Consider the following 13812-nt stretch of genomic DNA (forward strand, 5'->3'; position numbering starts at 1 on the left):
CACACCTGAGCTTGATGACAGCAAGCAAACCTGCCATGGGCCCCGCTGGGGCAAGAGCAAATTGACACTGTTTCAGAAGTTGGGGTGAGAGCAACCAGGCCTACTGGGGCACATGGAAGACTCAGCAGGAGCTAAGGGGAGACAGAGGTGGCAGAGCAAGGCCACTGAGCTGAGGAAACGTGGATGCCAGGTGAGAGGGGGCAGACATCATCAACAGAGCTGGGATGTAAGCTCAGGGACGTGGCTGCACTTCACTGATGCCCACCAAACACTGCAGCGGGAACCACGGAGAACCTGGGTGACTGCATAGCTCAGCAGACTCTTCCCTCCGCCTACAGGATCAAACTAACATCCTGCCCACCCGCCCTACATTCCCAGACTCTGTCTTAGAGAGAAGTAGGAGAGCCTGGGCAACGGTCCTCCAAGCTGATCATTACCTAAAGGGACTATTTATTTTATCACACAAATTTATAAACCAGATTGGACATTTGTTCCTTTCTTCCCTGCCACCTAGACAGTGGGGATGCCTGAGGAAAATCAGAACAGTTTTTGACAAAATAAACATTTCCCCTGCCCTTGGAATTGCAAATGAGTACATTCTGTAGTGCCTCCCCTACGCATTTAGCCTGGGCACTTAAATAACATAATTAAAATGTAGATACATGGTGTAATTCTTATTAATTTGCTTTCGCCTTTTACCAAGGACAAGTACGTTTTTCCACTGGCAATGACTAGAAGTAGTCATTCTTCTAGTCCAGCAGTCCTGGCTCCAGTTCTTGTTCTTAACGTAGTCCTTTCCGTAAGAATCTTGTTGGATTTTTAAAAAACTTTTCTTTACAGCGCTTGGTGTGCAGCGGTAATCAATACCTGTTGAATGAACAAACAAGGGCATCTCCTATTACTGTAATGCGTTTAAAACACAATTTCAGGCCTCTGCAGGTGACCTTCTACTTCCTGAAGTCTAGTTCCCAGTGTATTAAGCTGAACGTCTTAACTGTAGCATCTGCTTTTACTCTTTCTGAAACTCTTTTTTAATTTCATCTGTCTTTATCTGTGCACATTTGTACTCTTGTGCTCTGCATTTGACTTCCAAATGGGAGATACTTCTCTCTCTCTAGTTATGAAATCTTTTAGGCATTTTCCCAGAGCTTTGCATTAATCTTTGCTAGGACTAGTTTTCTTAACGGTCTGGGCTTTCATCCTGTGCTGCTCTTTGCATCCTATTTCTCTTGGAAGTCTTCTAAAGAAAGCCCCTGTAGATAGAGATAGTATGACCTCAGGTACTTATCTCAGAGGTCTCATCTGCTTTCTATTCTTGCTGACATTGACCATAATGACAATGGTGGGTCCCCTGTGATGGTCACAACTTTGAGGTCTGTTAGGACACTTGTACCTCCATAGTTCCTAGTATTTCACTTTGATCTCAGCCCTCCTGAAAGGGCTATAATCTTCTCACCATAATTTTGGGCATGAATAACTTCTGGGCAGTGGGTGGCTATGAAAACAGTCTCTCTGGGAATTATGTTGTTTTCCTTGTTCCTGGTATTTGTGACTTTGTTTATTTCCTCCCATATTGAGAAGGGCTGACCTGTGTAACGAATAAGATATTGCAGAAATAAAGATGTATGACTTCTAAGCTAGGTCACAAAAGATATGTGGCTTCCACCTTGCCCAGTCTTGTATGACTTGTTCTCAGTGAAACCAGCCACTGTGTCATGATAGCACTCAAGAGCCCTATAGATGGGTTCATGTGGTGAGGAACTAGCCTCCTGCCAGTAGCCAGCACCAACTTGCCAACCATGTGAGTGAACCACCTTGGAAGAAGATCTTTCAGTCCCAATCAAGTCTTCAGATGATGCAGCTAAAGTTGCTGTCTTGACTACAACTTCATGAGAGACTCTGAGCCAGAACCACTTAGGTAAGGTGCTTCCTGACTCACAGAAATCATGAGAGATATTAAGCATACATTGTTGTTTTAAGCTGCTATGTTTTAGAATAATTTTTTATGCAGCAACAGATAACTCTTATCTTAGAAAGATCTGTAGTGAATTTAATGTGAAAAGCATGATAGAACATAGTATTGACTTGAGGAAAAATAATTTGGGAAATAGTAGCAAGGTTACTTTAAAAAAAAATCCAACAAGAGACAGTGATTTATGATCTTGGAAGATAAAGGACAATGGTGAAATGGTGATGACACCAAGGCTATACTATGAGTCAAAAGAAGCAGTCATAGATTAAGGCTGCCAAGCAGAGAAGAAAATATGTTTAAGAGAAATAAGAGTGTCCATTGGTTTTCAGAATGAAAGAATAAATTCCTATTACTTTGCCCATGGAAAACAAAAGTTTTTGAAGGAGGTAGAGAGGTACTCATCATCAATTAAAATTGTCTTTACCCTTGCAAGAGTTACCAGTGATTTTTAAATTTTAATTCCCTTATAGTGACCCAGACAGCATTCATGAACCACAGTAAACAATATGATATCAATAGACATTTTACTTTTGTCCAGCAAAATAGGCAACACATATGTTACATAGAAGATATTTATCAATTGATAAACCATTTGATTACAAAATAAGAGCATACATTCTGGCAGAGAGTAATATGTTATGATTTAGCTTGGTCAGAGCTGATAAAGCCATATTCTACTCACAGACAGACTCTAAAACAAGTTGTTTTATCAGGTTGACTCAGCAATGCTGGAGTACATCATAAAACACTTGAAGGCAGCTATTACAACATATTTTTAATCCCCTGGAAATCTCTTCCCACTCAAAAGGCCACATGTCATCTAGGGACTATTCTATTCCACTGAACATATTCTAGAAACATACATACCTGGTTTACACACCAAAAACTTGACAAGTGTATTTCTCATCAGCACAGGGCTAACAACCAGTTAAATGTAAACTAGAAAATTATACCAGCCAATATAAGACAATTTAATATTTGAAACCAAAAGATACAGTAGCAAAGGTCCCTTGTCCCAATTACCAAACACATATGCACTCTCTCTAGAGAGATATTTACAAGGTCACAGGCTAGGGTACAGATGGACTGGCATAATGTTATCATAGGAATCGACTAAAATGGATTTCTCTGCAGGGAATCTTGACGACAGCATAGTTAAAAGCAGAAACTCCTCTATATCCATTCAGTATCAACAATTTTGGTCACATATGAGACCCCTCAGAGTGACAGAAATGCAAGGAATAGGCTTTTCCCCTCCCCGGTGAGAATGCTGAAATAGGTTTTCCTGATATTTCTATAGTCAACAGTATAATACCAAGACAGCCTCAGTAAATGAAATTTCTGCTAGTTTTGGCTAAGGGCTAAAGAGGTATGGTCAGTGTCATTCAATATTTGCATTAGCTTTTTTGAGTTCTGTTTAATACTTTGTTCTCCTTTGTCTTCCTGCAGTTAGTTACTGCTGCAGTGATTAAAGGTGGAGTTTACCTCACATAGAGTTTGTATCTAATAAACGGCTTTATTTGGAGCTTGTTCATCTCCAGTTTCTCATTAGCATTCCAAGAAAACATCTATTTATAGGAGAAATCAATTTGATGAAAGGATACTGTGTAGTGTGTCCACTTGAAGGAGATCTGGGATAGTGGGGCCTAGAGCGTGGTTTAACCTTAGTGTGCGTCAGAATTATCGGTGAGCTTGTTAAAGTACAGGTGCTCAAGACCTTCTCAGGCTTACTCAGTCAGGCTCACTCTGGGATGTGACCTGGCATGTGTGTGTGTGTGTGTGTGTATATATATATATATATAAAATTATTATTATTATTTTTAATGAGGCACCATATAATTCTGAAATGTACCAGTGTTTGAGTACCAGTAGTCATTGTGGAAATAAGGGCAACCAGGGATTAGAGCTATTGGTTGGTGTACCTCACTTCCCACATTCATTTACCAAGAAAAGTTTTCTCTGCTCTTTGGGTACCAGGTATATGATGCCTCAGGAGGCCTAAATAGTCTTCCCTATTCATTCCCAGAAACAAGCTTGTCCTCTCCCAGAAGGGAATGAGGATCAAGCCCCAAAGAACAGTACCTTTAAAAAATTCATCACTTGAGTTAACTTTTAGCATCAATTTTCAGATGAAAGAGGTATCATCTACTTTGCCTCTTTCACAGAAGGAAGAAAACTGTTAATGACAGCCATCAAACTTCATAAAATTGCTTTTCTTTAATTTTTTGTTGAAATACACTTAACATACAATATTATCTTAGTTTCAGTTGTGCTACATAGTGATATGACATTTGCGTACATTATAAAATGATCACCATAAGTCTAATAACCATCTCTCCCCATATAAAGTTATTACAGTATTACTGATCATATTCCATATGCTGTATATTATATCCACATGGCTTATTTATTTTATAATTGGAGGTTTGTACCTTTTAATTCCCTTCACCTATTTCACCCACCCCTCCCCTCTGGCAGCCACCCATTTGTTCTCGGTATCTATGAGTCTGTTTTCATTTTGCTATGTTTCATTTGTTTGTTTTATATTTTAGATTCCACATATACATAAGAGTATACAAATAGCAAAATTATTTTTTTAGGGGGGGAGCTGCTGAATAATATTTCCTTGTATGTATATATCACATATTCTTTGTCCATTTATTGATGGATACTTAGGTTGCTTCCATATCTTGGCTATTGTGAATAGTGCTACAATGAATATTGGGGTGCATATATCTTTTCAAATTAGTGTTTTTGTTTACTTTGGGTAAATACACAAAAATGAAAGTGCTGGATCATATGGCAGCTCTATTTTTAATTTTTTGTGGAATCTCCATACTGTATTCCATAGCGGCTGCACCAGTTTACATTCTCACCAAAAGTACATGAGGGTTCCCTTTTCTCCACATCCTGAGAATGTGTTTGCAGACATAATAACTGAAAACTTCCCTTACTTGGGAAAGGAAGCAGATATCCAAGTCCAGGAGGTGCAGAAAATCCCATACAGAATTAACCCAAAGAGGAATACACCAAGACGCATTGTAATCAAAGTGACAAAAATTGAGGATAAAGAGAGAGTATTAAAAGCAGCAAGGGGGGCCTTCCCTGGTGGCGCAGTGGTTGGGAGTCCGCCTGCCGATGCGGGGGACGCGGGTTCGTGCCCCGGTCCGGGAGGATCCCACGTGCCGCGGAGCGGCTGGGCCCGTGAGCCATGGCCGCTGGGCCTGCGCGTCCGGGGCCTGTGCTCCGCAGTGGGAGGGGCCACAGCGGTGAGAGGCCCGCGTAACGCAAAAAAAAAAAAAAAAAAAAAAAAAAAGCAGCAAGGGAAAAGCAACAAATAACATACAGGAGAATTCCCATAAGGCTATCAGCTGACTTTTCAGAAGAAACTCTGCAGGCCAGAAGGGAGTGGCATGATATATTTAAAGTGATGAAAGGGAAAAACAACCAAGAATACGCAGTGAGGTTCTCATTCAGATATGATGGAGAGAGGAAAAGCTTTACAGACATGCAAAAGCTAAAAGAGTAAAGCACCACCAAATCAGCTCTACAAGAAATGTTAAAGGAACTTCTCTGCAAAAAAGAAAAGGCCACAACTAGAAACATGAAAATTATGAAATTAGAAAGATAATCAGCAAAGGCAAACATACATTAAAGTCAGGAAGTCATCCACATGCAAAGCTAGTAGGAAGATTAAAAGACAAAAGTAGTTAAATCATTTATATTCACAATAAGCAGTTAAGGGATACACAAAACAATTAGATGTCAAATATGATATCAATAACAGTAATCATGAAGGGAGGAGAGTACAAATGCAGGACTGTGAAAATGCATTTGAAAGTAAGAACAACTTAAAATAATCCCAAATATATATATATAGATTTCTGTATAAAAACCTCATGGTAACCACAAACCAAAAATATATTACAGACATACACACAAAAAAAGAAAAAGTAATCCGAACATGACACTAAAGACAGTTATCAAATCACAAGAGAAGAGAAGAAGAAGAAAGCAACAGATAATACTTACAAAAGCAATCCCAAAACAATTAACAAAATGGCAGTAAGAACATACATATCAATAATTACCATAAATGTAAATGGACTAAATGCTCCAATCAAAAGACATAGAGTGGCTGAGTGAATACCAAAAGAAGACCCATATATATGCTTCCTACAAGAGACTCACTTCAGATCTACAGACACTCACAGTCTGAAAGTGAGGGGATGGAAAAAGTATCTGATGCTAATTGAAGTCAAAAGAAAGCCAGGGCAGCAATATTTATATCAGACAAAATAGAATTTAAAGTAAAGACTATTGTAAAAGACAAAGCAGGATATTAAATAATAATCAAGTGAACTCTTTTAGCTTTTGCTTGTCTGTAAAACTGTGTTTCTCCTTCAAATCTGAATGATAACCTTGCCAGTAGAGTATTCTTGGCTGTAGTTTGTTTTTTTGGGTTTTTTCCCTTTTATCACTTTGAATATATCCTGCCACTCCCTTCTGATCTGCAAAGTTTCTGCTGAGAGATCAGCTGATAAACTTAAGGGAGTTGTTTTTAATATGATTTTTTTCTTTTTACTTTTAAAAATCTCTCTTTAATTTTTTGCTGTCTTAATTATAATGTGTCTTGGTGTGGACCTCTTTCAGATCACCTCGTTTAGGATTCTCTGTCTTTCCTGAACCTGGATATCTGTTTCCTTCCCAAGTTAGGGAACTTTTCAGCTATTATTTTTTTCAAATAAGTTCTCTGCTCCTTTCTCTATCTCTTCTCCTTCTGGGACTCCTACATTGTGAATGTTAGTATGCTTGATGTCATCCCAAGGGTCTCTTAAACTATCCTACTTTTTTAAAATTCTTTTTTCTTTTTCTGTTCAGCTTGGGTGATTTCCACTACTCTGTCTTTCAGATTGCTTATTCATTCCTCTCTACCATCTAATCTGTTGATTTTTTTTAAGTGTATTTTTAATTTTAGTTATGGTATTCTTCAGCTCTATTTGGTTCTTCATATTTTCCAATTCTTTGTTTAAATTCTCACTGTGTTTGTTCATTCTTCTCCCAAATTTGTTGAGCTCTTTATGATCATTACCTTGAGCTCTTCATCAGAAAGATTGCTTATCTCCACTTTGTTTAGTTCTTTTTCTGAGAGTTTTGTCTTTTTCCTTCATTTAGGACATATTCCTCTGTCTCTTTATTTTGCCTAATTCTCTGTGTTTATTTCCACCTATCAGGTAGGTCAATTACATTTTTCCATCCAAGAGATGTGGCCTTATGTGGAAGATGTTCTGTGGGGCCAGCCGCATCTTCCCCTCTGGTCATCAGAGCTATATGCTCTAGGGTTGCCCCCTATATGTGCTTCATGCCCCCTTCAGTTGTGGAGGTGCTGACTACTGTGGGTACACTGGTAGGCAGGGCTGGCCCCAACCCCTGATGGCTGTGAGATCTTGCCTTGTGTGGTGGCTGTGGGCCTGCTGGGTGGGAGAGGGCAGGTACCCACATGGCTAGCTGCATGGGCCAAGATGTCACGGGCCCACAGGGCTGGTATTGGTCTGCTGGTAGCCCAGTTCTCCTGAATGTAAGCCCTAACGGTTTTCAAACCCGGATGCTCTTGGGGCATGTCTTCCCAGTGCAAGACCCCCAGGATGGGGAGCCCAATGTGGGGCTCAGATACCTCACTCCTTGGGGAAGACCTCTGTGATTATGGTATTCCTCCCATTTGTGGGTCACCAACCTGGGTTGTGAGTCCTGACTCTGCTCTGTCTCCACCCCTCCTATCCATCTCGTTGTGGTTCCTTCTTTATGTCTTTAGATGTGGAAAATCTTTACTAGTAGTTTTCAGGTCATTCTCATAGACAGTTGCTCTGTAAGTAGTTGTAATTTTGGTGTATCCGTGGGAAGAGGTGAGTTCAGGGTCTTCCTACTCTGCCATCTTGGCCACACCATGTTTCATAAAATTTAAAATTGAGCTCTCTGGCAGTAAGACTTACGACCTTCCAAAATTATATTTAAATCTTTCTATATTTCTCACAAATTTCTTTTAACAGATTCTACAGTACAGCAGGTGGTAATAGACATTCTGCAACATGAAAGGAACAGATTTCCTCATCTAGCCCTGCAGACTTCTCATTCTTGTAGTCATTTTTGTGATTTCAATCAGATGAGCTACCATGTTTCAGACTGTAGTTTGAAGGAAGCTTAAGATATACTATTTTATAAGGCATAAGAAACCAATTATTTTTTTTCTCTCTCTGACTATAAGTTTGCTTTCTAGTGGTTGATTAATAATGAAAATAGATAACTCCAATCTCTCACCTCTGAAGACACATAGGATTTGGTTGAAGGAAACACCTAAAACCCTCCCAACTAGTGCCTCTACCATCTCTGACAGCATTGGCAGGGTAGCTTCAGGAGGTTTATGATAACTTACAATCTGCAGGCGCAGAAGTGATTGTGGATCTCAAACCTGACGGTTCAGCTCTCTGCGAAAGCAGTGGCTGTAAATGGGTTCTGCTTTACTGTTTCCTTCACTGTATTCTGTGAAAAGTATGGCTCCAATCCAGCTGCTTCATTAATATCCTGGATCACAGATGAAATAACAAAGTTCTGCTGGAAATGAGCATAGGATTGAGCCTTTGAGTGCATGCATTTTTGTTTCTAAGCAAATATTACCACTAGAGGTTTACAAGGTATGAAGACAGCATCAAGAAAATTATCCCTAGATATTTTTGCAAGTGCCTAGGCGTGTAGATTCGGTTTTGTTCTTTGTCTCAGGAGTTCTGCACAGGTTGCCTGTTGTCTCAAACAAAGGAATGAGAGGCATATTTGCATTTTCCAAATTAAAACTCAAGTCAGTAATAGCTTTTGCCTGATACTGGTACAACACGGCTAGTTAGATATCAAATTCAGTGGGTAGGCATGCCAGGTTAGTAATAGGAACATGAAGCCAAGAGGTAAATTGTTTGCAAGACCTTGAGGCTTCGGGGAGGGAAGCATGAAGAATAACCATGGTCAGTAACAGCATTCAACAGAGAGTAGCAAAAGTCATTTCAAAGGCTGTAGCAATACAAAGGCCAGACTGCACTGCTATGTCAGATGCCAGAGAATGTAGCTGGACATCAAAGATAAGAGTAAAGGGTCAGGTGGGGAAGATAAGATAGATTTTACCATATGATTTTCTTGCTGTCTCTCCTAGATTTCCTTGCCTAGTTGTGAATGACAAACCTCTTGTTCTGGATGACATCTTAAAGGCACCATATAATTCTCCAACACTGCTTTAACATGTCACCACAAGGCACAAAGAATAAAACACAGAGTGCGGATTCAGACGGTTACCTTTTTTTTTTTTTGCGGTACGCGGGCCTCTCACTGTTGTGGCCTCTCCCATTGCAGAGCACAGGCTCCGGACGCGGAGGCTCAGCGGCCATGGCTCACGGGCCTAGCCGCCCCGCGGCATGTAGGATCTTCCCGGACCGGGGCACGAACCCGTGTCCCCTGCATTGGCAGGCGAACTCTCAACCACTGCGCCACCAGGGAAGCCCAGACGGTTACCATTTTTAAGTTTTATTTTTTAAACAGGCTGTTCACTTTGGATATGGCAGATGAATAATTTTTGTTATGCAAAGCTCTGGGGAAGATAAACTCCAGATAAAACTCTACTTTGCTTTAGCCATTATGGAAACTAGTTTATATAAAAATCCCATCATATGGTTGAAAGGTTTTACTATTACTATTTTATTCAAATGTGAAAAGTCAGAGTGCTAAAATGGGAATATCATTAGAGTAGGAGTTAGATGACGTGGATTCTAATCTCTGTTAAACAGAGGTGTAAACTTAGGCAAACATTTAACCTTTTTATTTTATTTTTTAAAAGATATTTTTATTGGAATATAGTTGATTTACAGTGTTGTGTTAGTTTCAGGTGTACAGCAAAGTGAATCAGTTATACATATACATATATCCACTCCTTTTTTTAAAAAATTCTTTTCCCACATAGCCCATTACAGAGTATTGAGTAGAGTTCCCTGTGCTATTCAGCAGGTTCTTATTAGTTATCTATTTTATATACAGTAGTGTGTATATGTCAGTCCCAATCATATAACTGTTTTAGACCTTAGCTTCCTCATTTACTAAAAAATGCCAATCGTTCATTCATTCATTCATTGCCTAGTAGGCTTTTAGTGAGAAGCAAATGTGATAATGCACATAAATAACTTCATATTTTTCAAAATCATTATAATAGATGGTAATTTTAAGTTGTTAAGAGCCATAAAAAATTAGGACTGACGCTTATATTATCATTTTATAAATGCTCTTGTAACATCTTTTTATAACTGAAGAACCCGCAGTTGCCACTTGGATGGATGACTAAGCAGATACCCCTGTTCCCTAGTAACTCACCTTCTAGTAGGGAGAGTAATCATGTGTAGTGTTACCTCTTGATTGCCTCCCCAGCATCCGTTCCTCCATCTCCCTTCCTACCGTGGCTCTGAATTTCCCAGCTGAATGGGTTTGAGTAAGATTAATGCCTCCACTAGTTATTATAATTGGCTTAGGTCTATCACTGGTCTAAGGATTGGTTTGGGGGGAAGGGATTTGGTTACCAAATCGAGGCTCATCTAATCAGAGTGAATCTCAGACATTTTGTTTGGAATGCTGGAATGTAGACTCGTCTCTGCTAGGCTTATCCCATAAGGATGGCGTGCCTGGTAGAGCTGCAACCACAAAGACAGAGCCAGGAGCCACTTTGCAACCACCCAGGCAGAAGCACATCCTACATATGGATCCTAGTGACATAATTTAGGTTCATGATAAGAACCTTGCCATTCTTCTCATCTCCCTAGAGATTTTGATGCAGGAAGTCTGTGGTCTAGGACCCCAAGGCATTTTTAAAAGCTCGCCAGTGATCCTCGTTTGCATCCAGACTTGATTATTAAGTGATGGAACCAAGAGCACGCATGTAGCTTTAACTACAGAATGAAGGGTTTTTTCCGACTATGCAGTTCTAGAAATCACATTTGTTCACAAGTCTTTGTTTATTTAGAACTAACTTGTCCTTTTGATACACTGTACTTGCACATTTATTTACAATCTGTCTGTTCACTAATTTCATTATTTATCTAGTGCTGATTTTCTGTTTAGTGCTAAGTGTGGCCATGGGTAGTGGCCTGACGTGGGAGAAGGAGGAAGGAAGGGGTCTGCTCCCTACTTGGTTCTGATAGGTGGAACTAGGTAACTTAGCACGTGGTACTGGGGGACTTCTGTCAGCAGCGTGTGGGACTGGTTGTAAACCACATTTACATGTGAAAAAGTGATGGGTATAAATGTAATGGGTGAACCTCTTTTTACATCTTTATGAGGTAAATGAGGCTTTCCAAGTAGAAAGAGGGTGTAGTCACTTCCAATTGGGGGAGGGGTCTGAGAAGACTTTACAAAGGAAAAACTTGCTTTAACCTTGAAAAACAGAATTTGGATGGGGAAGGAAAGTCAAAAACGGCAAAGGGTGGGGAAAAGCATATTTTGGGGACAGTCCATAGACTGGCTAGACCGTTTCAACTGAAGGTATAAATTTAGTAAGAGCCATGTTTATCTTCCCAACGTAGATGCTGTTACACAATTCTACACCTGTTCTTTCATGAAAATGAAGTCTGTAAAAAGATTTTTATATGCTGTTGACACCTCATCTGTTCATGTGGGCAATAGACTTATATCTGAAAGTAGTGTAGAGGTAACACAGCAATGTTGGTGCCCTATTAAGTTTGTTGAAAAGGCGTTCTACCTGTCATGTACTGTTAGCTGCTTTGGCCAACTCTTAAATCAACATTGAAATAAGGAAACCAGGAGACCCAAGGGACAAAAAGTCCTTGCCACAGTGTGTAATCTAAGGGTTTTCCTTAAAAGAAGTGAAGAAATAAATAAGTGTTGAAAACTTAGGAGGGTTTAAGGAGTGCAGAGGGTTTGCTTTTTTGCATGCTGTTCTTGGACCCGGGCCATTTTCACAGTACCCACTGGTGTTTTTATGTTTTCCCTAATTTATTGGCGATTTTATTTCATGACCTGTAATCCAGGAAATGCCACATAAAAAATCCACTGAGGAAACTTTCCTATCATAGATTTTAAATAGACAAAAAATGGTCATCTCTGGGTACTCCAAGTATTCTGAAAATCTTGTCCCAGAGCTGATCACAGAAAATTATGAAACCTTAAGGAGGCACAGGAGAGAATTTTTCCTTCATCTGATCTGATTACAACTATTATAATGAGGTATAATTAAGATGCATTATAATGCATTCATCACCAACATAATATGGCTTAACTGCTTAGCTATGTCAGGAGCAAGTGCTAGTTCCATAGGACCAGCTAGGATATCCCAGGTTTCTTCCTCAAATGGAATTTTTGGTTAGCACATTAAGTGCAATGTATCTCTGATATCTTTGATACCTGGTGCTGCTTTGACCTGCTCTGTTCCTGTCCTTTGAGTAGGCCCTACGCAGCATTTAGACTGACATTTGTTCCCATCTGTAGGTTCCTTTTATTTTTTTTTATTTTTAATTTTTTTATTTTTTGCAGTACACGGGCCTCTCACTGTTGTGGCCTCTCCCGTTGCGGAGCACAGGCTCCGGACGCGCAGGCTCAGCGGCCATGGCTCACGGGCCCAGCCGCTCCGCGGCATGTGGGATCTTCCCGGACCGGGGCACGAACCCGTGTCCCCTGCATCGGCAGGCGGACTCTCAACCACTGCGCCACCAGGGAAGCCTGGAGGTTCCTTTTAATTCTGGCTCCTGGTGTAGTGCCTCCTAGTTTCTTATTTAATCCAGTACGGTCTGTGATTTAGCCTCGCTCCTGGATTCCAAGTTACCTGCTTTGGTCCCTAATGTGGCTCACCTGTTGAGTTGGGTCTCTTGTCTGTTCCTTTACTTGGAACTCTCTGCTTCTGCCACAGACCTGGCTGCCTCCTAATGGAATGTCAACTCTAATTTAACCCTTTCAGATGGAGGAAGATTTAATGCCTCTGGTTCTGGCAAATATTCTTTTTCCTTTCATCTAGAATTTATCAACATTACAATTCATGAAGGACATTTCTTTTAAAATAAAACAAAATTTCCTGACATATCTTCCCAGAATATATCAACATAAAGGACCAAAAGCAAGCAACCTTCACACAATCTTAGTATCTTTGTTTCTTTATCACAAGTTATGATTTGGAATTATAGTTGCCACATAATTAAAATGTATTACGCAGCAAAGTTAAATGGTACTATTACAAAAATTCATCTATATATTCAAAAACCTTGAATTATCAGGGAATTGTTTAGTTAAGATGCTCAGTATCAATATTGGTCACCAAGATGGTGATACAGGTTGTTCCTGACTTTGCTTCCCTCACAAGAAGAAAAACTAACATTTATTCAAGAACAAGACACCATTGAGAGAATTCTAGAACATGGGGGTAGGGCTGAAGCACACCCCTGCACCTCAGAGACCAAGGTAGGCTGCATTTTAAGGTAAGAAAAACAGCTACACATTGGCTGCATTGTCCTGTCCCTGGACAGGCTGGCACTGCACCTTGCTGAAAGGTCTCCCCTGAGCTTCCATTTCCCCCAGTGGTGAAAGGGAACCCAAGCGGGACGGCCAGACTCCCCCAGCATTGTAGGGGAATTTGGCGGAGTCCCTACTCTGATCTCACACAGTGGGGATTACACAGGAATCTGCACAACCCAGTCTCTGGGAATCTGACTGTGATAGAGAAGTGGCAAGGGGCCTGCAACAATCATCACAGGAATCGTGGCAGACCAAGTTCATACCTGCAGTGCCAAAGTAGTAATCCCAATCAGTGGCTT

This window comes from Lagenorhynchus albirostris, chromosome 12, assembly GCF_949774975.1.
Source record: "Lagenorhynchus albirostris chromosome 12, mLagAlb1.1, whole genome shotgun sequence".
In the NCBI taxonomy this organism is placed as follows: Eukaryota; Metazoa; Chordata; class Mammalia; order Artiodactyla; family Delphinidae; genus Lagenorhynchus; species Lagenorhynchus albirostris.